The sequence below is a fragment of the Canis lupus genome, chromosome 2, assembly GCF_048164855.1.
Source record: "Canis lupus baileyi chromosome 2, mCanLup2.hap1, whole genome shotgun sequence".
Taxonomy (NCBI): Eukaryota; Metazoa; Chordata; class Mammalia; order Carnivora; family Canidae; genus Canis; species Canis lupus.
Window position 1 is genome coordinate 38619661 of NC_132839.1, and position 27807 is coordinate 38647467.

At 39.6% G+C, this 27807-nt stretch overlaps 1 long non-coding RNA gene across 6 annotated transcripts in view; it reads right to left on the bottom strand.

Moving 5' to 3' along the window:
* LOC140615841 (uncharacterized) overlaps positions 1 to 27807 on the bottom strand; it is a 176785-nt gene that overhangs the window by 124903 nt on the left and 24075 nt on the right. For 2 of the 6 annotated variants that reach the window (XR_012016350.1, XR_012016344.1), the window contains exons 2-4: positions 21942 to 22079; positions 21374 to 21494; positions 12929 to 13116 (exon numbers count right to left, since the gene is read on the bottom strand). This is a non-coding gene — a long non-coding RNA (uncharacterized lncRNA). Of the gene's footprint in view, positions 1 to 12928; positions 13117 to 20409; positions 20583 to 21373; positions 21495 to 21941; positions 22080 to 27807 lie in introns of all 6 variants that reach the window. The other 4 variants (XR_012016349.1, XR_012016347.1, XR_012016346.1 and 1 more) reach the window with 3 other exon arrangements.

Sequence of the window (27807 nt, forward strand, 5' to 3'; positions counted from 1 at the left end):
TTGGATGTAAAGTTCTGTAAATATCTGTGAACTCCATCAGTCCAGTGTGTCATTTAAAGCTCTTATTTCTTTGGAGATGCTGTGCTTTGACGATCTGTCATTTGCAGAAAGTGCTACATTCAAGTCACCAAGTATAAGTGTATTATTATCTAAGTATGTCTTAACTTTGATTATTAATTGATTGATATACTTGGCAGCTCCCACATTAGGGGCATAAGTATTCATGATTGTTTGGTCCTCTTTTGGATAGATCCTTTAAGTATGATATAGTGTCCCTCTTCATCTCTTACTACACTCTTTGGCATAAACTTTAATTTTTCTGATATAAGGATTTCTACCCCTGCTTTCTTTTGAGGACCATTTGAATGGTTCATGGTTCTCCAACCTTTTATTTTCAGGCTGTAGGTGTCCTTATGTCTAAAATGAGTCTCTTGTAGACAGCAAATAGATGGGTCTTGCTCTTTTATCCAGTCTGAAACCCTGAGCCTTTTGATGGGGTCATTAAGCCCATTCACGTTCAGAGTTACTATTGACAGATATGAATTTAGTGTCATCATGATACCTATTCAGTCCCTGTTTTTGTGGATTGTTTCCTTGGACTTCCTCTTTCTTTTACAGAATCCCCCTTAATATTTCTTGCAGAGCTGGTTTTGTGGTCCCATATTCTTTCGGTTTCTGCCTATCTTGGAAGCTCTTTATCTCTCCTTCTATTCTGAATGAGAGCCTTGCTGGATATAGTATTCTTGGCTGTAGGTTCTTCTCATTTAGGACCCTGAATATATCCTGCCAGCCCCTTCTGACCTGCCAGGTCTCTGTGGAGAGGTTTGCTGTTAATCTAATATTTCTCCCCATAAAAGTTAGAGATTTCTTGTCTCTTGCTGCTTTAAGGATCTTCTCTTTATCTTTGGAATATGCAAGCTTCAGTATTAAATGTCGAGGTGTTGAGCGGTTTTTTGATTTTGCGAGGAGGGGGGCCGAATCTCTATCTCCTGGATCTGAATGCCTGTTTCCCTCCCCAAGTTAGGGAAGTTCTCAGCTATGATTTGTTCAAATACACATTCTGGTCCCCTGTCCCTTTCGGCGCCCTTGGGAACACCAATTAAGCATAGATTTTTCCTTCTGAGGCTGTCATTTATTTCCCTTAATGTATCCTCTTGATCTTTTAATTGTTTGTCTCTTTTATCCCTCAGTTTCCTTCCTTGCCTTCAATGTGTCTTCTTCGTCACCCAGTTGTTCTTCTACCTCATTAACCCTGGTTGTTAGGACCTCCAGTTTGGATTGCATCTCATTTAATTGATTTTTAATTTCGGCCTGATTCGATCTAAATTGTGTAGTCATGAAGTCTCTTGTATCCTTTATGCTTTTCTCCAGAGCCACCAGTAGCTTTATAATTGTGCTTCTGAATTGGATTTCTGACATTGAATTGTAATCCAAATTTTGTAATTCTATGGGAGAGAGGACTGTTTCTGATTCTTTCTTTTGAGGTGAGGTTTTCCTTGTACTCATTTTGCTCAGTGCAGAGTGGGCAAAAACAAGTTGTACTGGAAAAAGGAGAAAAAGAGAGAAAAAAAAAAGAAAAAGAAAGGGGTGGGACAAACAGAAAACAAAAAACAAGGGGGATTATCCTCTGATTCTATATACTGTAAATCCCTTGACTTCCCCTGGAATTTTCCAGCACTGTTTGGTCAATAACTTGCTTTTCCCCTGTCCTTCTAGCTGGTCTTCTGGGGGAGGGGCCTGCTGTGCTGATTCTCAGGTATGTGCACCTGGGGGAGTTTCCCAGCCCCCTTTCAGATGCACGGTTCAGTGGGAGCTGTTTATCCTATGAGGACCCTGCTCAGTCCCAGGGACAAGGTGACACCAGGAGGAACAACAACAGTGGCGGCAGCCAGCTCTCCAGCTCTGCAGTCAGCTCCCGCAGTAACTACCGCGGCTCTCAGTCTGCAGGGTCCTGGATGCTCTGGGGGTGGGGGGCGCCGATCTGCACAGCTTGGGGGACCGGCGGCAGGAGCATCCTCAGTGCCCTGTGTCCTCCCGGCCTCTGTCTGTCCCTGGGGGAGCGCCAGATCCTGGGCTCTGTCCCCCAGCACCCTGGGCTCTGGGGCCTGCACCGCTGGAATCGCCCCTCAGAGCTACACAGCTCCCTCCAGAGCGGTAACAACCACCAGAGCTGCTCCTGAGCCCGCCAGGGGTGCCCTCCAGCCCTTTTGGGAGCTCGGCCGTGATGTGTTGCCCGCTCTCCCCGGGTCGCTGGTCCTCTGTTAGTGTCCTTGGGAGCCTGAGGGCATCCCCACCCCTCCTGGGATCCTGCCCGAGCTCCCTGCGAGCACCTTTCCATCCTGGAAGATTGGTGAAGCTCCTGCGTTTCCAGGATGGGGCTCTCCTGTCCTGGGGGCTCTCGCCGGGGGCCCCTCCCCCTTGGATGCTTTTTTATTTCTTTTTTTTTTTTTCGTCTTCCTACCTTGATAGAAATGCAAACTCTTCTCACTGTAGCATTCCAGCTGTTCTCTCTTTAAATCCCAGGCCGAATTCATAGGTTTTCAGGATGATTTGAAAGTTATCTAGGTAATTTGGTGGGGACAGGTGACTTGGGGACCCTACTCTTCCACCATCTTGCTTCGCCCTTCTTCTCTCTTATGAATTTTAATGCAATAGTTCTCAACAAAAGTATTAGCAAATTGAATTAAAAAATTTGTAAAAAGAATTTTATATAGCCCACTGGATTTTTCCCAGAAATGTAAGGATGATTTAATATTTAAAATCAATCAACAAAGCAGGCCATGTTAATAGGCTAAAATAGGAATTAAAAACAAAAAAATTGACAAAAATCCAACATCCATACATTATAAAAATTCTCAGTGAGGTAGGAATACAAGGGAACTGCCTGAACATAATAGGAGCATCTAAAGAAGCCTACAGTTGATATGATTGAATCACGATAACATGAATGTTGTTCCCCTAATATCAGGAGCAAGGCAAGAGTATCTGTTGTCAACACTCTTATTCAATGCATCACTAAACGTTTTAGCCATTGCAGTAAGAGGAGGAAAGAAGAAACATACAGAATGAAAAAGAAGAAATAAAGCTGCCTCTAGGAGCAGATGACATGATTGTCTTCATAGAGAATCTCAAGAAATAAATACCTACCTAAATACCTAAATACCTAAATCACAAAAATAAATACCTATAAATAAGAACTGAGTTTAGCAAGGGTGCAGGATACAATAGCAACACAAAACTATCTGTCACATTTCTCCTGACTAAAAAGGGGAATGGAGAAACTGCAATTAAAAATGTAAAACTAAAAAAAAAAAAAAAGTAAAACTAGGGGAACCTCAGTGGCTCAGTCAGTTGAGAATCAGACTCTTGGTTTCAGCGCAGGTTACGATTTCATGGGTCTTGGGATTGAGCCCTTCTTTGGGCTCCCAGCTCAGTGGGGAGTCTACTTAGATTCTTTCCCTCTGCCTGTGTCCCCACTTGTATGCTTATCTCTAAAATAAATAAGTAAATCTTTAAAATAATAAATAAGTAAATGTAAAACCATTTACATTCACACCAAAGAAAATGAAGTGCTTGGGTATAAACTCAACAAAAAATGTAAAGGATCTGAATACTGAAAATTAAAAATGTTGATAAAAGAATCAAAGAAGACCTAAATAAATGAGAGATGTACCATATTAATAGATTAAAAGACTCAATATAATAAAGATAATTTCTCTCCAAATTAATTTAATATGTTTTCCATTAGCATCCCAGCAAGGTTTTTGTAGATGTAGACAGTATTATTCATTTATATGAATAAGTACAAACCTCAGAATAGCTAAAAACAATCATGAAAAATAAAATGGGAGAAAAAATGTATACAATATTAAGATTTAATATATAGCTACAGTAATGTAGACAGTATGGTACTAGTGGAAAGGCAGAAATATAGAGTAGTAAATCAAAATTAAAAACTCAGAAATACAGGGATCCTTGGGTGGCTCAGTGGTTGAGCATCTGCCTTCAGCCTGGGGCATGATCCTGGGGTCCCAGGTTTAGGTCCCACATCAGGCTCCCTGAGTGGAGCCTGCTTCTCCCTCTGCCTGTGTCTCTGCCTCTCTCTCTCTCTCTCTCTCTCTGTGTGTACGTCTCTCATGAATAAATACAATCTTAAAAAAAATTAAAAGAAATTAAAAAAATACTCAGAAATACACCCTTATAAAGATGTTAAACTAATTTTTGACAAAAATTTTGTGTTTTCTTGGCAAATGCAATTCAACTGAAGAAATATATTCCTAATAATGGTGTGGGAACATCCATAGGCAAAAATGTAAACTTTGACCTTGACCTCATATTGTATGCAAAAATAAACTTGAAGTGGATCACAGATATAAGTTAAAACTATTTAATTTTTATTTTATTTTTTTTAAAGATTTTATTTATTTATTCACGAGAGATACACACACACAGAGGCAGAGACACGGCAGAGGGGGAGAAGCAGGCTCCCCTCAAGGAGCCCAATGTAGGACTCCTCTATCTCAGACTCTGGGATCACACCCTGAGCCAAAGGCACTCAACCACCGAGCCACCCAGGCATTCCAAAACTCTACAATTTTTAGAAAAAACACAGAAGTTTATCTTTGTGTATGGTGTAAGAGAATGGTCCAGTTTCGTTCTTCTGCATGTGGCTGTCCAATTTTCCCAACACCATTTATTGAAGATCATCCTCCTTCCAGTGAATATTCTTTCCTGCTTTGTCGAATATTGGTTGACCATAGAGTTGAGGGCCCATTTCTGGGTTCTGTATTCTGTTCCTTTGATCTATGTGTCTGTTTCTGTGGCAGTAGCACACTGTCTTGATGATCACAGCTTTGTAACACAGCTTGAAATCTGGCATTGTGATGCTCCCAGCATTGGTTTTCTTTTTCAATATTCCTCTGGCTATTCAGAGTCTCTTTCTGATTCCATACAAATGTTAAGATTATTTGTTCCAACTCTGTGAAGAAAGTCTATGGTATTTTGATAGGGATTGCATGGAATGTGTAAATTGCCCTGGGGAGCATAGAGATTTTCACAATATTAATTCTTCCAATCCATGAGCATGGAATGTTTTTCCATCTCTTTGTTTGTGTCTTCCTCAATTTCTTTCAGAAGTGGTCTGTAGTTTTTAGGATATAGATCCTTAACCTCTTTGGTAGGCTTATTCCTAGGTATTTTATGGTTTGGGGTAAATTGTAAATGGAATTTATTCCTTAATTTCTCTTTCTTCAGCGTCATTGTTAGTGTGGAGAAATGCCACTGATTTGTGTGCATTGATTTTGTATCTTGCCACATTGCTGAATTGCTGTATGAGTTCTAGCAATCTTGGGGTAGAGTCTTTTGGGTTTTCTCTATACAGTATCATGCAATGTGGAGAAAGGGCAACTCTCTTGCACTATTGGTGGGAAGGCAAACTTGTACAGGCACTCTGGAAAACAGCGTGTAGGTTCCTCAAGAAGTTAAAAATAACGCTGCCCTATGACCCAGCAATTGCACTACTGGGTGTTTACCCCAAAGATACTGATGTAGTGAAATGTCAGAACACCTGCACCCCAATGTTCATAGCAGCAATGTCCACAATAGCCAAACTGTGGAAGAAGCCGTGATGCCCTTCCACAAATGAATGGGTAAAGACAATGTGGTCTATATATACAATGGAATATTACTCAGCCATCAGAAAGGATGAGTACCCACCATCTGCTTCAACATAGATGGAACTGGAGGGTATCATGCTGAGTGAAATAAGTCTATTGAAAAGGACAATCATCATGTGGTTTCACTCATACATGGAATATAAGAAATAGTGAAATGGATTATAAGGGAAAGGAGGGGAACTGAGTGGGAAAAAATAGAGAGGGAGACAAACCATGAGAGACTTCCAACTCTGGGAAGCAAGCAAACGGTTGAGGAAGGGGAGGTAGGTGGGGGATAAGGTAACTGGGTGAAGGGCACTGAGTAGGGCACTTGATGGGATGAGCACTGGGTGTTATACTATATGTTGGCAAATTGAATTTAAATTTAAAAAAGTAAAAAAAGAAAACTATAAAGAATAAAATAAAGGTATAACTATTGCCTGAAAAAAAGAAGAGATAGCCTTGGTTTGCAATTGAAAAACAAATATTCACAACCACCTTAATGGTACCCATGTATGCCCTGGCTCTTCAAGAAAAGTCCTGTTTTTTTTGTAATTTTACACATTTCAATAAAAATCATTTGTCAAATGTTTAAGTAAAAAAAAAAGAGAAGGAAATAAAAAACATAGGAGGAAATATTTAGGATCTAGGTCTAGAAAAGACATCTTAGGCATTAAAAGCATAATGGATAAAGAAGATGTGGTTTATGTATACAATGGAATATTACTCAGCTATTAGAAATGACAAATACCCACCATCTGCTTCAACGTGGATGGAACTGGAGGGTATTATGCTGAGTGAAGTAAGTCAGTCGGAGAAGGACAAACATTATATGTTCTCATTCATTTGGGGAATATAAATAATAGTGAAAGGGAATATAAGGGAAGGGAGAAGAAATGTGTGGGAAATATCAGAAAGGGAGACAGAACGTAAAGACTGCTAACTCTGGGAAACGAACTAGGGGTGGTAGAAGGGGAGGAGGGCGGGGGGTGGGAGTGAATGGGTGACGGGCACTGGGGGTTATTCTGTATGTTAGTAAATTGAACACCAATAAAAAATTAAAAAAAAAAAAGCACAATGCATAGAAGAAAAAAATTAAAAATTTGTCCCCATCAAAATTAAAATATTTTTCTCTGCAAAAAGACCTGTGAAAGAGATGGAAAAACAAGCTACAGACTGGGAGAAAATTCTTGTAAAACATATTCAACAAAGGATTAGTATCTAGAATATGTAAAGAACTCTTAAAAACACAACAGTAATAAAACCAACCCAATTTGCATACAGGCAGATATAAACAGACATTTCACTGAAGATGATATACAGATAGAAAATAAGCACACACACAAAATATTTAATATCACTGTCTACTGGGGAAATGCAAAATGAAACTACATTAAGATATCACTGTACAACTATCATAATGGCTAAAACAAAAAAGTGACAATACTAAATGCTGACAAGGATGCAGAGAAACTAGATCACTCCATTGTTGGAAGGAACGAAAACTGGAACAGCTACTCTGGTAAGCCCTTTGGTAGTTTTCATTTAGCAAATATACAATTACCATTGAACCCAGCAATTGCATTCTTGGGCATTTATTCCATAAGATGAAAACATAAAAAAACTAAGGTAAGAATGCTGAAAATAACTCTATACCCATAAATTTGGCAACTTAGATGAAAAGGATCAATTGTTGAAAGGCACAAAGTACCAAAAGTCACACAAGATGTAAATAACCCAAATAATTTCATATCCATTAAAGGAAGTAATTTAAAAAATTTTTGTAACAGAAAGTTTTTATCTCCAAAGAAAAAAAAAGTCCAAGTCCAGAAGCTTCCACAGATGAATTTTAATGAACATTTTAAGGCAGAAATAATATTAATTCTATAAAATATCTTCCAGAAAATAAAAGACTGGGAACACTTTCCACCCTTGACAAAGAGGCCAGATACTACTAATATCCTTTTGGGCATAGACACAAAAATCCTCAACAAAATATTTGCAAATCAAAGTCAGACAGTATGAAAAGGTATAATACATCACAACCAAGTAAGATTCACCCCAGGAATGTAAATTTGGTTCAATATTCAAAAATCAATCAATATAATTATCCATATTAACAGAATAAAAGAAAGAAACCATACGATCATCTCAGACAATGCAGAAACACATTATAAGCTCCAACTATCCAGATAGCATCAATCCCAAGATGATTGACATCAGGAACCAGTAGAATGAGCTTTTGTCTCTTGCAAGCCCCGGGTCCTTCCTGGCAGCACCTGCTGCTGACAAGTAAAAGAAGCAAAAAGATGTGGCTACATAATGATGTGATTTATTTTTTACACTTATCTGACTCTAGTCCTAGGAAAGGCAAGAGTACCTTGTACCCATGAGTTCCCCTGAGTCTGCAGGCAAATGTAATCCTTTGACACATATTTCAAATCATCTCTCACTTCCCCTTTTTTTTGTTTGTTTGTTTGTTTTTTGTTTTTTGTTTTTTTACATTATCAAGCTCCCTCAAATTCCTTCCCCTATGATAAAATTTCTTAGCTCTGGTTGGCTCTGCTTCAATTTCAGTTTCTCTTATTTGCACACAGTCTTTCAGTTATGATATTATGAGCATAAGGAAGAAACCAAAATCAGGACAACTGAGATAAAGAGGCAGGTCTTGGTCTTGAATGGACCTTCAGTTCTACTTGGTAAAAGTTGTACTGTGGACTTTACTCGTTTCACTGTCATGGACATAATAATATTAATTTTTTGTACTTTCTTCTCCTGAATTTGTTGAAATTACTGACTTCCCACATTCTCAATCTCTTCCCAAACTCTTTTGTATTAAGGAATCACCTTTTCATAAAGCCAAGCCTTCTGGTCCTTCTGAAGCCAAAGGTTAAAATAGCACTTGATGGGATGAGCTCTTGGGTGATATTTTATATGTTGGCAAATTGAACACCAATAAAAATAAATTAAAAAAAAAGCCATACTCTGCATGTCTCTAGAGGTTGCATTCCTGACAGTGAATTTCTTCTTTGAAGTGGCTTTGCTATCTGGAGAGACTGCCGATTTTCCAAGCCATCCAATCCTTCTCATTTCTTGCTTGGCAGGTCTTCCCTCAATTTCTCTCACTCTCCTCACCTTTCACTATAAACAGCAAGATGAAAATAAGGCTGTACCTTTAATACCAAGCTTGAGGATCTTCTCAGTTAAATGACCAAGCTTGTCTTTTACAAGTTCTGTTTTCTTCATAACTGCCAAACACAATTTCACTAAGCTCTTTGCCAATACATGACAGGGCTCCTCTTCCTCTAGTTTCCAAGCACATTTCCTCACTCTCTTCTGAGCCTTTATGTGCAGCATTCCCGAGCCTGCTCTGTGTATTCCCACCAGCAGCATAACATGCATATTTTTATCAATATGTGATGCTTAGGCATCCTCTGAGGGAACGTGGGGGTTTTGTACAAAGGTTTTCATCTCCTCTAAGTCCTTGCTACCAGAATCCTTAACATCCATATCTCTGTTAATAGTTTGTCCAAGGCAGTCAAGGTTTTTACTAATATTAGGCTTCTCGAGATCCCTCCAGCTTCTGGCCACTGCCTGATTTCAAAGCGGCATTCACATTTTTAGGTATTTCTTTCAGAAGCACCCCACTTCCAGGGACTGAAATCTGTATTTATTTTTGTTGTTGTTGTTGTTGTTGCTGTGGTGACATATTCACAAGTGTAGCATCCGATGGCGAGTGTTGGGGGTCATGGAAACCAAAATGCTGCCTGTTGCACCACTCCTAGTAAGATCCAAGTGAGAGCCCTGAATATACAATTGTAATTATTCAAAGCCAATCTGAGATGCAGAAAGGAGGAAGAGAGTGGTGCAGCACTTTTTAAATGGCACACAGGGGTACCCACTGATGTCTGTAACCCATCATGGTGCTCACAGAAACAGAGACTACTCAGTGGGATCTCAAACTCAAACATTAGAAGGAAGAGTGGAAAAACCACTCATTGATTATACCAAAAGAAGTGAATTACACTGGGTACGCATCTTCATTCCAAAGAAGAACTTAAAGTGGCAGGAGAATGAATGATTAGCTTTCTTCCTTCCTATTGCTCCCTGTAAAACACATATGCATGCTTGTGCACACATGTCTACCTTATACACACACACATCTCTGCAAACCACTACATTTACAGGACTTTTTTACACTTCAGATGAGTCTATTAGTTTCCAATAAACATACTTGCCATCTATATTTGGATCTCATCACCCTAATGAAAGGATTGCTGAATACTTTGCAGCCAATTACCACATGCAAGATAAATGCATGTATTTATTCATTCTCAATAGTGATGATTAAGAGGGAGTCATTTTGCCATAGTCTAGCAGATATTTAAAATATAAATGAACTCACTGCAGGAGAGAATACTTTCCTCCCAGCCCAACCTGAGGACAGTGCCATGCTAGACAGAGCTTTTTTGTCCAGTCCTATTAGCATGAAATTACTCTTCTATTCTTTTAAATACCACCGTGAGGATGAGATAAAGCAAGTACAGATACTTCTCAAAAAGGGGGGGGGGCTGCCTCTCTTTGTTTTCATTTGAGAATCCCAACCCCTCCCATCTATCCACCATTCTGGATTTTCTTATCTAATAGTTTGTTTCTTTATTGCAATGTCGATATATGCATTTGATGTTATTTCTCTACAGCAGAAGAAACACATTCATACTGAAAAAATATGTCTCAAGAAATCTACTTTTGAAGTTCTCTACTGAGAGATAGATTTTAAGCAGTGATGTGTAGTTATGGAAATATGCCATCTGTCACCTTATCTTTCTTGAGGCCTCTTGACAATTCCCATTTAGGACAAAAAAAGTCCCCCTTTTGTGACATGATCATTCTTTATTTGATCTAAATGGATGTATCAAAAATGAGTAGGGGCACCTGGGTGGCTCAGTGGGTTGAGCGTCTGTCTGTCTTTGGCTCAGGTCATGATCCCAGAGTCCTGGGATCGAGTCCTGGGATCGAGCCTGCAGGAAGCCTGCTTCTCCCTCTGCCAATGTCTCTGCCTCTCTCTGTGTGGTCTCTCATGAATAAATAAATCTTAAAAAAAAACACACCTTATGACCAAATATAAGGTATTTTAAATGCTTACAAATATGTAAACATTTGTATATTAAAATCAAACATGCATATAATAGTATTTATTTAAATTAAATAAGTTATTATTTATTAAGTTCAACACAAAACAGTTAACAAACCAAATAATTATAACACCAATGAAAAGTTCCAGTTTTTCCCTCATTTAGACCCAAGGTATTGTCTGGACCTTCTTCAAGCTCACCCTTAACATGGCTGCTGGGGAAGCAGAAGCATACAGGAAGGTGTGTAACCTATATGACCTCAAATGTCTTTTTGCAATATGAGAACCACAATCTCAGGACTAGAAGCAGCACCTGATATGGGCCTCATCAGTGTCTGCTTACAGACCTCAACCCAAAGCCAGTGTCTTTTGTTTATATTAGAAATATGTTTAGTAATGTAATAGTGGGAACAATTTTTCTTCAGAGATTTCCATTTTAACAGCCTTTTGAACTTAAACCCTATCTTCCTCATTTCCTTTTTTTCCATATTCCTCATTTCTATTCTGTGTTAGAAATTCAAATAATTGATCTCACTGGTGGCAAATGAACATGTTGTATCTTCTGCTGAACTTGCTTTGAGAAGAGGAAGATGTAGAGGCTTTAAGCACTTGCCTTAGGAGCAGCCAAGGAACTTACTAATTCTCTCCAAGATTTCTGCTAACACATTTCCTCCTACCCATTTTTTTTTTATTATAAACCTCAAGCTTCTAATTTCCCAAACAAAACCACCTGGTGTCACTCACCTCATTGTGATGTAAGTGTTGAGAGCAGCCTTCCCCATGAACAGCCGAACAAAACATAAGTAAATTGATACTTATTTTAGGAGTCACAGAACAAGATGCAGTTGTATGCCCAATTTAATCAAACTATAATTCCTCTTCACAGTTTCTATGTTATCTGCAAGTGGCACCTATCATGGTCTCTTTGTAACAAATGGAGCCATGATTCTTCTGCAGGGACATAGCCCTGGCATTGCCACAGTGCTCCACATCAGCAATCTCTGGGTAGGGATTCATCCTTATTATGTGATTTGAAATTTTAATAGATTTCATCCTTATGTCACATCCACCATTGCCATTGCTGTTCTTTCTAACAGGCAGGAAGGTATTGTCATTTTAAAAATAGGGAAGTTGAGGCTCAGAAAAGCTAAGTGCCTACCCAGGGTCAAATGTATGTTCATAGTTAATGTAGTAACATTCAAGGATACAGAGATAGTGTTTAAAGACCCAGCTATATGATTGGTATATAGTAATTATATAGTATAATATATAACTTATATATAAATATTACATATTTTAAATTAATATAGTATATGCTAATGTCAATATAGTAAATATGACATATTAATATATAACATATATAAATATCTGGTAAAATATTTATGTATTAAGTGTATATTAAGTTTATTAAATATTCAATATGTTTATAATAATCATAAAATAATAATATGTTAATTATTAATATAATATATTGATATGTGTTATACATATTAAATATGATATTTAATCATTATATTTTCCATATATAATACAATATAATATAAAATGTAACTAGGGGATGCTTGGGTGGCTCAGTGAGTTAAACATCTGCCTTCAGTTCAGGTCATGATCCCAGGGTGTGTGATCAAGGTTCATGGGCTCTCTGCTCAGCAGGGAGCCTGCTTCTCCTTCTACCTCTGCCTGCTGCTCCTCCCACTGTTCTCTCTCTCTCTCTCTCTGTCAAATAAATAAATAAAATCTTAAAAATATATGTATAAAATGTAACTCTATATGATATAATAAAGATAATATAAAGGTATCATATTATATATTGGCACATAAATTTACATATAAGAAAATATAGATTATATATAAATGCATATTATGTATAATATATAATTACTATATATTAAATAAAAGTATTCATTTCATATTAGTATAACATGATAAATTATGTTAATATAACCTAAAAACATAATTTCACTTATTCATAAGTATGTATTAATTGTTAAAACATAAGTAATATAATTATTAACTATAAAATATTAATTACATTAGTGCATAATCTGTTAATATACAATCTATTAATACATTAATTAATGTATACATTATTATTCTCTGAAAACAACAAAACCACATGAGTAGAGATAAGGGGTCTCACATATTCTGTGGCCTATCATGGTTTCAGCCATGTGATGCTCCTGAGCATCTGTGAATGGGTGATGCAGAGTTCTTGTTGACTGGAGGCTGACAGAGGGAAGGAGTGCCAGGCTGAAGTCTAAAAGGTTTTGATCAGATGGAAGGGGGCAATTTGCATGTGCAGAGGTGAAATCCTCAGCATATGAAGCACTGCAATACAAAAGCCCAAGATTAAGTCCTCTTTACTTTTTACCTTAAATTTGGAATCTTTTGTTCTTATGATGTTTAATATTCTTTTCTTTCTTTTTATATTATCTTGAAATTTTAAAATAACTGTTATAGGCTAAATTGTGTACCCCCCTCCTGAAATTCATATGTTGAAGTCCTAAGTCCCAGTACCTCAGAAAGTGACTGATTTGGAGATAGAATCTTTCAATGAGGTGCTTGAGTTAAAATGAGGTCATTAGGATAAGCCCTAACCAATTTGTGATGGAGGTTATTATAGGAAGAGATCAGAACCCAGATGCATACAGAGGAGAGACCATGTGAGACACACAGAGATGCTGTCTTCAAGACAAGGAGAGAGGCTCCAGAAGAAACCAACAAGCTAAAACCTCAATCTCAGACTTCCAGCATCCAGAATTGTGAGCATATAAATTTCTGTTGTTTAAGTCACCTGGTCTGTGGTACTTTGTTACAGCAACCTTAGCAAATTAATACAATGATCATAATTGATCTAACATCCTTACAAATATGTAATGTAGAGATTGGACTCAATTTGCATAATTTAGTACTTAGTAATTATTTGATGATGAAGATGAGAATTGTGAATATAAATATTCAGTAATGTTTTTATCATTGATATGCCTAGATATCTACATCGCTGTTATATCTGAACAGATAAAATCTAAGCGTAAAGCAAAGTAGAGTGGCACCATACTTTAATAGAATAAGAAGGTCAGGGTTGGGTCCTAGATCTGCTAACAATTTACAGTAGATCTTGCGTGGATCTTTTCTACCCTGGACCTCTTTTTTTTTTTTTTTTTTTTTGCAGAAAAATGAGTGTTTGAATCTCTCCTACCTCAAGGTAAATGCTTTAAGTGAAAAATGACTTTCAAATCTCACCATTGTTATTATCCTAAAACCCAAAGAAAAAGACCATCACTTAAAGACTCATATTCTGGCACTAATCACCTCTTCTGGATTGATTTGTTACTTGAATCTCATATTCTGTAATCTGAAATATGTCTTGCCTCACCAACAAGAATATAACTTCTTTGAGAGGAATGGATGAATCTTATATTAATTTGCATCTCCTCCTGCATCTACTACTATTCTGTAATCATACTAGAAGTCTGACAAATGTCTATGTAATTAATTAGAGGATATTTCATGTGTGTGTGTATGTGTAGTAATAGTTTGGATTTTTTAAAAGATTTTATTTATTCATGAGATACACAGAAAGAGAGAGGCAGAGATCCAGGAAGAGGGAGAAGCAGGCTCCATGCAGGGAGCCCAACGTGGGATTCGATCCTGGGACTCCAGGATCATGCCCTGAGGCTGAAGGCAGATGCGCTTAAACACTGAGCAACCCAGGAATCCCTAGTCTGAATTGTTTTGTTGAAGAAACTGAAATGAAACTAACTTGAGTCAAGAAGGGAACTATTGGCTAATAAAGCTAAGAGGTCCCAGAGCCAGAGCACCAGTGTCATCAGGATTCCATCTTGCTTTTATCAACACATCTACTCTCTGTTAGCTTTAGTCTTTGGAAGGTCTGCCACAGGGTTATAAACCATATACCCTATCTTAGGAAAATATCCAAAAGAGAATTTTAATAAAAGATAAAAGTAGAAGAAAATAGACATCTTAAGATAGCGGAAATGATAAGAAAAACAAGTGGATGAGAGACAGTGGATGAGCTTCATCCTATTAGCCCCTGCCCATTTTTAGGAGTTTAAGTACTGGGGAGCCTCCAGGCTCCTTACCCTGCCCCACAGCCTAGTCTAGCCTAGTCTCACCAGTACACAGGTAAGAGTATGGCAGAGCTGGGACTGGGGAGTATCTCCTTATTAACATATCCAGAGATAAAATCAACAAGTCTCTTTTTCAGAGAACACTGGGTTAAGAAGAAGATTCATCTTTGACTTGACAGAAAGTAGTTTATACTCACAATGGTTGGGGTTTAGCATTCACAGTGAGAAAATCCACTTGAGCTTCCTGAACTGAAAGCTGGGGACAGGGCACAGATCTGCCTCTCTGGTCTTCTGTTTGCCCACAGAGTGATTTGCATTGAGAAGAATGGGAGTGGTGGGAACCATTGGAGCATGTCTACAAACCACCACACCATCAAAAATTAAAGCTGACTCTAGTGTTTCATCAGCTTCAGCCAAAAAAACATGGGTTTGCAGAGCTATGGCCTCCTGACAGCACAGAGCTCAGAGGAAATGGGCCGAAGGTGGAAGCCAAGATCCACTTAGAGGGTCCATAGGGACAGCCAGAGTGCTACCTGAATCTCCTCAAGCCAAGTGCCACATGGGGGACTGAGCCAGCATCTGCCCAGAAGAAGGAGCGAGTGCAAAATAGGAAAGACAGAGCCTGGCAGTGGTTACCAAGCACTGGAATGAGCATTAGCCACTAGGAACAGCTGGAGCAGGAACCTCAAGCTGAAAGGAAGAATGTTTGACTCAGAGAGAGTGTCCTGTGCACTGTTCCTCAGGATGCTGCTCCAAATTCTCCCCTTCCATCAGGCTTCTGGTCACAGGAGGATTGGAAGACTAGCACCAAATTCCCCTCTGAGCCCACCAACATCACCCCAATTCCTAAAACTCCCATGGTACTATGGTCTCAAGCCCACGCCCTTACCTGTTCCATTCTCTCTCTCAGGCCATACCCACAACTCTAACCTGTCCTACTGGTTCTTCATTGCCTGCCACCCTGCATACCAGGAAGCCCAGACAACAAATCTGCTCCTCAGAGTGAACTAAGATGGCTCTCTAGCTTCTACTCTTGGAGAGCTAGCTTCCTGCTCTCCTTTTTGTGCCTGACCACTCCACTCACAGCCTTTTAGATACCTTACTTCTTCAGCAATGCCATCTGCTCATCTCAGTTCAGCTGAAGCCTTGCTTTTCGTTTGCCCCTGGTCCTGGTTTGAAGCAGGCTGGATATGTAATCCAAGAATGCCTTCTATTTGGTATCTCCATAGCCTCAAGGAAGATATTCATGAGTACCAAAACCCTGATTAGCACTGGAGGGGCCTCTTTAGGAGTGGTTATCACAGCTTCTCTTCCTGAGAGGGGGTATTCAGACAGCCCTGGTCAACTGTCTTCCCTCTACACCTCTGCCCATGCTGTTCCTGTGTCCAAAACACCATTGGCAGGTTTCTGTGTCCCTTCACTACTGTTTAAACACTAAAGACCTCATCCAGGGACCCAGTTTCTGATCCCAAGGAACATTCAATTCTACTTCACTTGACCACTTCTATTGCACATGACAGCCTGCCACGCTGCTGCAGCTGTGTATGTGTGTGTGGAGGGGGCATATGTGTCTGATTTTATAAACAAAGCAATTGGTATTATGGGCTTCAAAATTGTGCTTTCAGGTAGAAGTGAGTTGTATGTCTACCTGAACACATAATTATTATGAAGCCCATAACATCAATTACTTTGTTTATATTATATCAATTTGGTAAATTGAATCTTAATTGATCTATTCTTGATTCTTAATTTATTTAAGGGATGTCTGTCTGAATGACCTATCACAGCAGTGGAAGAATTCTGCCTGCAAGCAAAAGGGGCAGCAGAGAAGTAGTAAAGATCCCCTGTGTCTAGTGTTCTCTGCATGTCAGGCATTCAGTGCTCCATGGGTGTTAACCCACTGCATCCCTAGTCAACTTCATGGGATAGCTACTATTATCACCCTTAGTTTGCACATAAGGAAAATGAGGCAAAGAGAAGCCACATAACTTCCCCAAAGTCAAGCCAGCACCCACATTTTCAGCCACTTTGTGCCATTTACCATCAGATGATCAGCCATGTTCTGGGCTCAGAGCTGGTACAGCAAGGACAAAGCATCAGAAGGCCTCCTCCTTGGTCCTCCAAGAAATACTAACTTCCCCAGGAAGTGAAGTGCTCGAGGGTTCTGTGCCTCTAACCCTCTCTTCTATGTGTATAAGGAATTTTTAATCTCTTGGTTACTAATAAGCCTAGGAAAGATATAAAATGCTGCCAATCGTGCTTGCTGAACTCAAGGTATTAATAGGGTGATTAGCAAAGTGGAAGCCAAGAGGGCTCACTTCTTTTTTGACTACATAGAATCCTATGTGCAACCCATAGAGTCCCATGGAGGAACTAAGCCTCCTTTTAACAGCCAGTACCAGCTTTCCAGCCATGTGAGTGTCTGCCTTTGAAGTGGATTCCCCAGCCCAGTCAAGCCTTTGGATCATGCAGCCCCAGCTGGCAGCCTGATTGCAACCCCATGGGAGTCCCTGAGTGACAGGTACCCAGTCAAGCTTCACTGGGATCCTGATCCAGAGAAACTATGCAAGTTAGTAACTGTTTGTTGTGTTCGGATGCTAAATTTGGGGTAACTAAAACTGATAGTAAGATTTCGTATTTGCATGTAAAATTTCCTGCATTAGATTTTGGATTCCTTAAAATGATCATTTAGGTTCATCATGTTGCATCTAGCACAGTTTCTAAAACCTGATACATTTCCCAAATGTTCATTGCATCCATAAATAAATGAATGGATTTCTGATCAACTTCAGGGCTAATTCTATTCAGCACAAATTTATTAAGAACCTAATTGAAGTCAGGTATTGAACTAAATTCTGAGACCTGTCTGAGTTGGGGTCCTCAGAAGTCAACTATGAGATAAGGCTATGAGCATGTGTAGAGTCATCCCAACCAAGGCTCGTTGCTGGGTTCTCTCTCACAACTCCCCACACACTTCTCTGGTTGAAGGCTGCTTCAGGGTATCTACACCCTGCCATTCCTGGCTTGTCCCATGAGTGAATGAGTCCAACTCCACTCCCAACATGAGAACACAAGTGCTCGGGCAGAGAACCTCAGGCACATGCAGTACATAGCCTTTGGCATAGGCAGGGCACCAGTAGCATCTTCCATTGAATAAAGTCTAAGACAAATGCCTAAATATTTAGGAGCTCAGACTATAGTAAAAAGAATGTCTAATTATAGTACAATATTAGCAGTAAATAATAAAAATAAGTTGCTAAGCTATGAATGTTCTTACTGCCTAGAGGGTTGTAGAAGCCTTCACAAGGAGGTGACATAAGAACCAGGACTTCGAAGTGAGTGAGAATTTTCCTGAAAGATAAAGCAGGGACAGTGTGCTGGGAGGAAGGCACAGTACATACAAAGGCATCAAAGTGACAGTGCACATCATGTGTCACAGAATGGGAAATGCCTACTGGTATCTCACATCCCAGTTGTGGGAGCCAGCAAGAAAGGATAAGTTTGCAACTAAGGTCTCCTTAGCTATGGAGATATTTCTTGATGACAGATGTACTATCACTAGCAGGAAATCTAAACACCACAAGGATTAGAGTCTATATTCCTGATACTCCCAACTTTCCCAACACTCCCAATATTCCCCCAAATTTCCAACATTACCAACACTCTCGATATTCCCAAGTCTCCCAATAATCACCAAATTTTCAACATTTTCAACACTCTCAACACCCCTGCTATTCTGACAACCCCAACACTCCCTGCATGTCTGACAATTCAGTGCTCCCAGGAAGCAGCATCTCACGCCAGATGAGATCCTGCCCTACGAAGTTTAAATAAGGCAGGGAGTAGCCCTTGCTGCGATGAATAAGGATTGAGGTCTTTCCTGCCTGTTTTGTGACTACTGGGCAACTGAAACCCTTGCCTATATTTAGAGATTGTTAAAGACAAAACGTTTGCATCCCACTAAAATTCATATGTTGAAGCTGTAACCCCCAATGTGATGGTGTTAGGAAGTGAAGCCTTTGGAGGGTGATTAGGTTTAGATGAAGTCATGAGAGTGGAGCCTCCATAATGGATTAGAGATACCACAGAGCTTGCTTTTTTTTTTTTTTTTTTTTGCCCTGTGAGGACACAGTGAGAAAGAGGCCATCTGCAAGCCAAGAAGCAGGTCCTAACCAGAACCTGGCATGTTGGCACTCTAATTTTGGAGTTCTAGCCTCCATAGCTGTGAGAAATAAATGTTTATTGTTTAAGCTACCCAGTGTACAGTATTTTGTTATGACAGCCTAAGCTGCCTTATAGAGACTGTGTTAGAATATTATTCTTAGAGAGGCAGAGACTTGCTTTTAATGGCAGGAGCCAGGAGGGTTCAGATATTCCTGTTCGCTAATCTCAGATGCTAGAATACAGGCTGTGACCTGGACCCGTGGCATGCAAGTGTGCAGAGAACATAAAAGTGCAGGGGCAGTTTTCAGGTGACAGTGATACCTGAGGACCTCAAACATCATCATGGCCCTTTGCTAGAGTGGGGACACCTGAGGTAATAATAAATGGGGGCCTGGTTCAGGCCTCTCACAGGGGAGGGCATTGCTAGAACTATGTGACTAAGACACGTAAAGTACTCCTGGCACACAGTCATCATTCAGTTCATAGCTATTGTTGCTATTTCATTTTTTGCTGGTGATTTGTGGGCTTCCCAATAGGAATCCCTTCCCACATAGGATGGATGGTTTTGATCTAACAGCGTTCTTCTTAACCAAAGCTTTGCTTTCATAGATATTTCTTTCTGAACTACCACACTCATGCCAAGCTGCACACCAAAGGAGGTGAATTGCTATCACCTATTCCTTTACATAAGATCATTCCTTATTTGGAGTTTTATAGATACAGAAGAAAAATTGTTCCCAACATTATTATTGTTATTTGAAAGTCTAATGGATTTATTATTTTTGTGTATGTTTTTGTCTAGGAATAAAAAAAAAAAACATGGCAATTTTGTATGTCTTTGTTTTTTGGTAGTTTCCATAGCAGTAAAATATTCACTCAATAATGACATTTACAACTTTTCAACTTCAGGTAGGATTACATCTATTTGCACTTTAAATCCTTGGCAATAAAGCTTTCTTCCACCTATATCTCTGTTTTATTACGTGCTTAAAATTTGCTCTAAAAGATAAATAAAATGGAGTAGCAGGATATGAATCTAGAAGTTTTCAAGAAATGCTGATTTATGTTCATATGACATGATTAGTTTTTAAGCCCCCTTCCACTGATGGCAGAAATGAAATTTTAGTCTGACTGGCTACACACAGACTCTCTCTCTCTCTCTCTCTCTCCTCTCTCTCTCTCTCTCTTCATGTGTGTGTGCTTCTTACTACAGATTATGGCTGTATTTTATATGGTCCCTTTGTGCCATGGCCTTAGAAGTGGGTGGGGATGGGTATCTGTTCTCTGATGTGTCATCTTCAATCTGCCATCCCCTGAGAGGTGCATCTTCATAGCTAGTCTCTGGTGTGTGCAGGCTGCTGGTTACCTTTCACTTATGAATGCAGGGCTCCTTCATCCAACCTTCTCCCAGATACTTTAGGCTACTCTTAGGGTCCTAGAAGTAGCCCCTTGAAGCCTTTGCCATCCTGGAGCTTCAGGAAGTTGGTGTAAGTTCAGTGCTCTTCTGTGCTACTCCTGACATCTACTTCTCAGGCAAATCTAGAGTAAAAGGGAATTCTGTGATGCCATATGTATTCAATAGCCTATGTAACCACAGAGCCAGGACCATGTCTATGATGGGTGGGAGTAAGGCACTCATAATTCTTCCAAGCAAGTGGGGTCCTCTATATTCCTAGATTCCCTGAGTCGTCTGGATTCTTCCCTACCCTCTGGTCATCTCTACTCGTTTTCTCTGCCAGGGCTCTGACTTCTTGGGCAGTGCCCTGGGATCTTGCTCAGGGTCTCATGACTCTACATTTCCCCCTTTTCCTCTCTAGTTTCTTCTATTCTCTCCAGTCCATGAAAACTTGATCTCCTATTCAGGATGAGAAAAACTAAATCAAAATGGGCACATTATTGTTTGTCAGGGCCTGAATTTAGATACTCAAAATGCTTTCATCTCATACTATAGTTTCAGACATGATTTTCAAAAAAAATCCAGTTTTGAGATGTTAAAAGTAGATTGTATAATGCAAACTAACTCTCTCTCTCTCTCTCTCTCTCTCTCTCTCTCTCTCTCTCTCTCCCTCTCTTCCCCCACCCTCCCTCTGTGTTCCCACCCTGTATGGTACATACAATGTACCCTGGCTGATGCCTCAGTGGGGGTAAGGCTAAAGGACGCTTGGAAGTACTGTGGGAAAAGAATTTGTTGTTTCTCTATCAAAATACTACCCCGCTGCACATATAAATATTTGAACACCACCTGCAAAGGATTTTTGCACCTATCAGATTCATTAGTGGTGCTAATAATGGCTGAGTTGTGAATTGTTGAAGATCACAGGCTAGGGTACCTTAAGAGACCAGGTTTCACCAGGAGCTGTGGGAGAAGCCTGTAGTATGGTCTGCGGAGTGCTCAATCCTGACATCCAGTGTTGTGGCAGTGGCCCTGAGGACTCCTCTAGCAGCATGGATCTGTGTGGAGGAAAATGGGGAGACTTGGAAACATTTGGCTTGGGGATTTAATCACACAGCATGAGTACATTCCTCATTTGTCTCCCTTCTTATCCTGTCATAACATAAAGGAAAAAATGGGCACAGTGGAGGCTGAAGGGCATTCTAGGGGCTTCCTTTCTCTGGCCACTCTCCATATAGGGCTTCAGAGACTGCTGTGGACAGGGCTGGGTACACAGCTGATTTACCTGGATCCAGGTCTTCTTAATATCCTTACTCTGTCCACATAAATGCAGCCCTCAGCGCTCCACTCCCTTTAAATAAAGATATCAATATTGATCCCTTTTCCCTCGCATTCCTTCAGAACTATGCTGATATAATAATTTAAGCTGGATTGTTTCTAGTTTAACTACCACTGCTCCAGGCTGGAATTGCATTTTCCCCTTGGAATGTGTGGAGTTTACTTACCTTACCTAAGGAAGGAATTTCTACTGCAGTTGGGAAGGGGGGGGAGGTGTTTTGGCCTCTGCCCTCAAGTCACACACCACTGCTCCTCTGTGCTTTTTTCAGGCTGGCACTGGATGGCCCAAATCACCATGCTTCTTCCTAAAAGAGGAAGAGAAAAATACAGAAGGTGGGTGCTAATGAGCTAGGTTTGAAGGTATCTGGGCTGACAAAGTCTGATATTTGGAAGGAATATATAAGAGCAAGAAATGTGTGGATGAAGTTATGAAATTTGGGAAATATCACAAGTATTTAGAATATTAAAAACAAACAAACAAAAACCTGGATCCAAAATGTGAGTTTTCAGAGGCACAGCATTCTCATCTCTCTGGGATATTATGTGTGACCATGTGTGCCTCACACACTAATCTGGTTGTTACAAAACACCATGGAACCCTCTCAGTCCTTCAGGGTTTCCTCTCTTTTCCATCTGGGGCTTTCAAGTTGGGCTCAAGGATGCTCTTAGGAATAGTGTCCATACTGGTTCTTGCAACAGAAAATGCCACTTTTAGAAGCCCTATTCTGTACTCACCTATCAAGAAACCTGGGCCATCACTGTTCAGTAGGGACCCTCATCAAAGAAAGAAAAATGGTTTCCAAACACAAAAGTTCCCAAAAGATGTGATGGGCATTTTTCCTGGAATTTGGAGGGATGGTTGAATTATTAAATAAGATGTTGGTGCTAGTTCTGTGTAGTCAAGAGATCTGAACTGATGAGAGAGTCAAATATCCTCAATCCACAAAATGTTGGATTTGGGGAAGGACTGCAGAAATCTTTGATTCTGACTCTTTTTTGTGGTGTTGAGGACTGCAGTATTCCGGTTGGGCTGCTGTAACAAAGTACTGTAGACCAAGTGGCTTAAACAACATTTATTTTCTCACAGTTCTGGAGGCTAGGAGTCCAACATTGAGGTGTCAGCAGAGCTGTTTCTCCTGAGGCCTCTTTGGCTTGTCTCTCCTTGGTCATCTTCTCACTGTGTACTCATATGGCCTTTCCCCTGTGTCTTCCCCACTGGTATTTCTCCCTCTTCTTATAAGGACACCAGTCACATTGGATTAGGGTCCTACCCTATGATCTCATTTAACTTTAATTACCTTTTACCTCATTAATTACCCTTTAAATGTGCTATACCCTAATATAACCAGATAGGGATTAGGGTTTCAAAATAGGGGAGGTGGAGGACAGTGCAGTATATAGCAAGGACCCATTCTGCTACTTCATGACTTAAAACAAGAAAGCATTACATTATCTGCTGGCTCCAAAATAATCAAGGGTATGAAAATAATAAGTTAGATGATACAGTGAAAAGTATTCAGGAATGAAATTGGACATATCAGGATTGAATCAGGTCTCTGTAATCCACTGGTTGAGACAATGCAAGTCACTTTGCTTCCTTGAGTCTCTATTTCTTCATTTGGAAAACAGGGGAAAAGATATATATCCTTCATGGATGAGAGTATTAGAAATCTTGTTGGTAAAATGAGTACTCACAAAAGGATAGATGTTATTGTGAACCATTGGCATCATTCTGAACACTCCATGGGATCCCAAAGTTCAGTTAGGCCCTTGGTCCCTCTGTGAGAAGCATTTATCTGGAGGATTCCTGCACATTGTGCTATGGGACCATGCAACAACCCTGGATACACCATATTTGACAGTGAGCCTAAGGCCAGACACATTCAGGAACTTGATGTAACACTACTTCTCCCATGATAACATTATGGAAATTTTCTGTGGGATCCTGAATGAATATCTGACTTCCCATGAGGACTGGATCTGCTGCTGAGCATGCACCTCAAACCTCACCATATCTACCAATATTCTAACACAAACTTTTTCACATGTGATCTTCTGAACAAGCTCTTTCTGTATCTTACAATATGGAAAAGTTTTTATTAAAAAGAAATAGATAGATAGATACCTTTCATAATAATGAACAGGACTACATGTGGGACTTCCTCAAGATTGTAAACTAGAACATGGATTTTACAGTTACATTGAAATTCCTATCACTGTAGGAATGTTCTACCAAGTTCTGGGGTCAAGGAAAGGGCTGAGGAAGGAGGCCAAGCAGAAAAGGGAAAGCTGGGGTGACTGATCACAATGACAAAGGAGGCCAAACAACGGGACAGGGAGAACTATCTCTGGAAATAAAAATTGTTAACTTAAGTGTCCAAATAAAATACAGCAAAAGGGTTTTATGTTTGAAACAACTACTTAAAAAAATAGATAAATGAAACAATGGTTTTATGTCACTTGACAGAGACAACAAAGGATAGTGATCCCTCAGAGACGGGAAATCAAAGAGCAACCCCTACAATTGCCTTGGGTTTCCTGATTACAACACAGAGTGGTAGAACTAAGGCAGAGCCCAGAAGATGGCTTGAATGGAGGAGACAAAACTGAGATTCCAGAACAAGGCATGTAGAGTAAAGCAACAGAGTACCAGAGGTGAGAGAGCTGCAAAAAGCCCTTGAGTGGTCTGCAGAATATAATCAAGGCACATATGTGAAGAAACTACCAGAGGCTGTAGAAAAAGTCTCTTAAAAGGATCAGAGGGAACAGTGCCTGCACTCACATTGGCCAAAAATCATATCTGTACTGTACTGGTGGAAAATTTATAAGGTATTGGGTACTGTTGGAAAATTTATAAGGTATTGGGTAGAATGCTAGGAACAGACTTGCATCACTTATAGGTGATAATTAGCCCTTTATTGAACACTAGATCCTATCTAGCAAATCTTAAAAGCAGAACCCTAAAGGATCAAACTGTTTCTATGTAACCTAATGGCAAACTGAACTCAAGAATATTTGTAGGGGTGAGGCATGTAGGTGGCTCAGTTGGTTAGATGCCTGCCTTTGGCTCAGGTCAGGATCCAGCGTCCTGGGATTGAGCCCTGCATGAGGCTCCTTGCTCAGTGGGGAGTCTGCTTCTCCCCCTCCTGCTTTTGCTTCTGCTCTCTCTCTGTCAAATGAATAACTAAAGTCTTTTAAAAAAAGAATATTTGTAAGGGCACCTAGTTGGCTCAGTCAGTAGAGCATGTGATTCTTGATCTCATGTTTATGAGTTCAAGTTCTACATTAGGCATGAAGCCTACTTTAAAAAATATATATTTGTAGGAATACAAAAAGTCCATCATGTAACAAGAAAACTCACAAATCAGACAAAAGTGAAAAAGAATCAGACATGCAAAAAAGCAGGAAAATGGTCTGTGACAGATACATTAGAGTTAGCAGAAAAGAACATTAGAGTTGTTATTATGATTTTATTCCAGGTGTTCAAAAATATTTAAATAGAGACATAACCCCAAAAAACTTCTAAAAATGTAAATGATAAGTCTGAGATGAAAAAATACAATATACTACATAAATTAAGGGCATGTTAGTCATTTCAGAACAACACATTTGTGAATTTGAAGACACAACAATGAAAACTATACAAGAACAAACACAGAGAAAAATAAGTAAATGAATGAAAAAAATGCTGTGTAACAAAACTTTAAGTCGTCTAATATGTGTGCAACCAGTATTTGTAGAGGGGGAAGAGCAGAAAAAAAGTGAAGAAATAATAGCCAAAAACATTTCAAATTTGATAAAAATTACAAATCCAAATATGAAAGATATTTAACAAATTCCAAGCACAAGCCACATGGGAAAAAAAACACCAAGGTACATCATAATCAAATTGCTCAAAACCCCTTATATAGAGAAAATCTTTAAAATATCCATGAAAAAATAGTTGTCCTATATCCAGGAACAAAAATCAGGATGACAGTAAATTTCTTATTAAAAGAAAAAAATAAGGCAAGCAATAAAACAGGGGACATTGTTAAAGCACTGAAAGTAAAAACTGTCAACCTAGATTCCTGTAGCCAGAAAAAATACATTTCAAAAATGAAAATAAAATAAAGACATTTTCAGACATATAAAGCCAAAATAATTCATTATCACATAACAAGGAAATCCAACAGGCAGAAGAAAGTTAGAATACACACAGAATACAGAAGAAAGTTAGAATACACACAGAATGAAGGGACCAGAAATGGTAACAACACTGGGTAAATATACAAGATTATTTCTTAATATTTAAATTTATTTAAAAGAAAATTGTTTAACCAATAGTAATAGTGTGGGCTTTATAAAATATATAAAATCATATGGATAACAATAATAGCACAAAGGCCAGGATAACTAAAATATATATTGTTGTACAGTTCTTATGTTATACTTGAAGTGTTAAAACATCACGTGAAGATATACTGTGATAGATTAAAGGTATTCTATAAATCACAAAGTCGAGGGAAGGGCAAGGTGGCAGAAGAGTAGGGGTCCTCAAATCACCTGGCCCTACAAACTTACCTAGATAACTCTCAAAACATCCTGAACTCAATTTGATATTTAAAGAGAGAGCAGCTGGAATGCTACAGAGAGAAAAGTTTTCTCTTCTAACAAGATAGGAAGGTTAAAAAATTAAAATAAAAAAGAATAAAGTGGGGGAGGGGAACTGCAAGTAGCCAGGCTAAAGCAGAACAGCAAATGCCTGGAGGCAGGAAAACCCAACCCTGGAGAAGCAGGAACTTTAGAAATCTGGCTGGAGTTTTCTCTGATGGAAAAGTGCTTAGGAGGGAAATTGAGCAGAATTACAGGAGGGACAGTAAGGCCTCAAGACTCCCAGAGTCACTATAAGAGGAGGGACACCCAGGGAAAGCTCACCACAAACCGAGGTTAGATATATGTAAGGACAGGAGCACCACAGCTGGAGGGGCATTTGGGAGGAGAAGCAAGTTGGTTAGGTGGGCTGGCTCCAGATGGAGGTTAGGTGGGCCTCTGGGAGAGGTGGCCCCCGGGAGTGCAGGTCCAACAGCACAGGGCCCTGGATCCCAGGGCACCCAAGCCAACAAAGCCAGTGATCCTGCATTCCCTCTGGACAGGCAGAAGCAGGGAGGGCACAGGAAAGCAAGACCTCTCTTGCCCTTGGGCACCCTGCAAGCTGTGCAGATCAGTGCACCCTGCCTGTCACTAGGAACATCTAGGCCAGTGAGGACTAGGTATAGTTAGTTACTCCATGGGACCTGGACTCCAGATATGGAAATCTGGCCGCTACCATTGTTGTTTTTCCTTTGTTTCACCTGTGTCTGGGAGAGGCGGGGCCTCTAGAGAACAAAGGTCTCACAGGATAAACAGCTTCCATTGAGCCAGGCACCAGGTAGGGGGTGAGGTATCTCCATCCTGGCACAGATACCTGAGAATCAGCACAGCAGGCCCCTCCTCCAGGAAACCAGCTGGAAGGACAGGGGAAGAGCAAGTTCTTGATCAAGCAGCACTGGAAAGCTCCAGGACTGAGGGAAAATAGTATATAGAACTAGAGGGTCCTTTTTTTAGTTTTTCCCTTACAATTCATTTTTATATCAGACTAAAAATTTCCAATATACTTTCTCTTTTCCCCCTTCACTACAGTATATTACAATGGTGGAAGTTAATACCTTCTAAAACAGGACCAACATACCCAGATCCAAATGGAACACCATGTTGGTTTATCCTGTAAGATTATATTCTCTCTTCATTCCCATTCTGCTCCCCTATTTTATCTTGTTTATGTTTTTGTGGTCAATGTGGGGTCTTTATATAAGTATTGCTGGTTTATATAAGTTTGAGATTGTGATATTCTAACATACAGAACAAAATACGCTCAGAATCAAGAGGATTGCCCTCTAACACCCCTCAGGTAGACTACATTCTCTCTCCACTACCACTTCCTCACCACCACATCTCTGTTCTTTTCTTTCTTTTTCCTCTTTCTTTACTTTTTTCTTTTTTCTTCTTTGTTTT